Source organism: Gadus chalcogrammus, chromosome 10, assembly GCF_026213295.1.
Source record: "Gadus chalcogrammus isolate NIFS_2021 chromosome 10, NIFS_Gcha_1.0, whole genome shotgun sequence".
NCBI lineage: Eukaryota > Metazoa > Chordata > Actinopteri > Gadiformes > Gadidae > Gadus > Gadus chalcogrammus.
Window position 1 is genome coordinate 7,602,488 of NC_079421.1, and position 2,693 is coordinate 7,605,180.

The window sequence follows — 2,693 nt, forward strand, 5'->3', positions numbered from 1 at the left end:
CATAATCCATATGTTTTGTCTCTACTCCAAGAAGATCTGCGTTGTTATTATTGTAATTACTATTCGATTATTTGTACTATATTTCACTCATGATTCAACTCATTTCATTATGACTATAGCCACCCTGTGTCTGTAGTACATATCGTATTGATGAGAGACAGGTCTGGTCTGTCAGTTACACGCGATCACCACTAGTGAGCAGTAGCAGTGCCTTTGATTGACCTGAGCCATACCACCCCACACAGTGCTCCCCAGCGGGGCCATGGCTCCTGTCAATTGTTTCAACTCTGAAGTCAGTTGTATGTGTCTGTATGTGTTTGTGTGTGTGTGTGTGTGTGTGTGTGTGTGTGTGTGTGTGTGTGTGTGTGTGTGTGTGTGTGTGTGTGTGTGTGTGTGTGTGTGTGTGTGTGTGTGTGTGTGTGTGTGTGTGTGTGTGTGTGTGTGTGTGTGTGTGTGTGTGTCTCTCTCTCTCTCTCTCTCTCTCTCTCTCTCTCTCTCTCTCTCTCTCTCTCTCTACTCTGAATCTTCACAGGGGAAATGCCGTATCGATGGCCTTCTGAACACAGGCTAGGAACATAATCCATACTGCTGTGATGCAGTTAATAAATATCAACGGGCGGCCGACCGGGCTGATATAAATCCTGAGGGAGCACCAGGGAGGATATGGAGGGGAAAATAGGTCCTGTAAATTGTCTGGAAGCCCCCCAACAGACACACACACACACACACACACACACACACACACACACACACACACACACACACACACACACACACACACACACACACACACACACACACACACACACACACACACACACACTTTCTCTCCATCTCTTCAAGTCTAGGATAGTGTGGTTTTATGTGACCAAATCACTTTCTTGACAGGGTGGGGGGGACAGGGTTGGGGGACAGACAGGTTGGGGGAGACAGACAGGGTGGGGGAACAGACAGGGTGGACAGACAGGGTGGACAGACAGGGTGGGGGGGGACAGACAGGGTGGGGGGACAGACAGGGGTGGGGGACAGGGTGGGGGGACAGACAGGATGGGGGGGCCGGGTGGTGGGGGGACAGGGTGGGGGGACAGACAGGGTGGGGGGGACAGACAGGGTGGGGGGGACAGAGTGGGTGGGGGGACAGAGTGGGTTGTGGGGACAGACAGGGTGGGGGGACAGAGTGGGGGGGACAGGGTGGGGTGGGAGGACAAAGTGGGGGGGACAGGGTGGGGTGGGGGGACAGGGTGGGGGAGACGGCCGATTCAGGTGGCTGATTCCGTTGTGGGACGGCCAGAGCCCAGAGCCCCCCGGTGTCCGGGACCACAGTCTCGATGCTCTGTCTGCTTTGGTCCTGATCCCCCAGGGCCCCAAGCCCCTGGACCCCCGGCCCCCTGGGCCCTGGACCCCCTGGACCCCCGGCCCCTAGACCCCCGTTCCCTGGACCCCAGTTCCTGGACCCCCGGCCCCTGGACCCCAGTTCCTGGACCCCCAGCCCCTGGACCCCAGCGGGATGTGTTGACCCAAAGGTCAAAGTTTCATGTCCAGCGGTATTTTTTCATAGATATCGTTTATAGATGCTAACAATGTCGCTGACAGGATCTGAATCTCGTTACGAAAAGGAAGGGGGGAAGAAAACAAATGGAAATGGAATTGCTCATCAAATATTTGTGTGAACAGTTTATGGGACGTTTAAAATCAATCAATGGTGCGAATGTGCTATCTACTGTCATCAACCCTTCCCCTGCATATCTACACCCAGACTAATACACACACACACACACACACACACACACACACACACACACACACAAACACAGACACACACACACACACACACACACACACACACACACACACACACACACACACACACACACACACACACACACTCGCACACACATACATCTCCACTCAAAACCAGCCTAGCCACTCTGTTGAATGAAATCGATGCAGATGTCAAATGTTTATAATTGATGACACCTGAAATATGCAGATTTTTGGTTGCAGACTGCGCTGCACTGGGACCCCAAGCTATGGCCGCTAAACTAAATGAACAGACTCAATGGTTGCCACTCTACCAGTAGGATTATAGCACAGACTTACTGTGAGGTTGTGTGTGTGTGTGTGTGTGTGTGTGTGTGTGTGTGTGTGTGTGTGTGTGTGTGTGTGTGTGTGTGTGTGTGTGTGTGTGTGTGTGTGTGTGTGTGTGTGTGTGTCTGTGTGTGTGTGTGTGTGTGTGTGTGTGTGTGTGTGTGTGTGTGTGTGTGTGTGTGTGTGTGTGTGTGTGTGTGTGTGTGTTTGTGTGGGTGGGTGCGTGCGTGTGCGCGTGTGCGCGTGTGTGTTTGTGTGTTTGAAGTAAAATAAATAATGATCAGGCTATAGGGGAGGAGATGGCACAAAGTATTTGTGTGAACCGCTCTCCCAGAAGCCCTCGCTGCCATCTGCACATTGGCTGGCCGTTGATCCGGAGCAGTTTGAGATGAACAGACCAGAGCTCCCTCGTCCACCCCCATTACTTCTGTGGGACAGAGGAGCTCATCAACAGGACTTAAACTCTGACTAACATTCAACCTCACTAGGCGGAAGACGATTTCAAGAGACACAACATCCCCCGAGGGCTATGCGCTCCAGAAACTTGGAATCTGCTCAGTTCTGCATGAATCACTCACAAATAGCCAAACCACTTTTTATAGGTG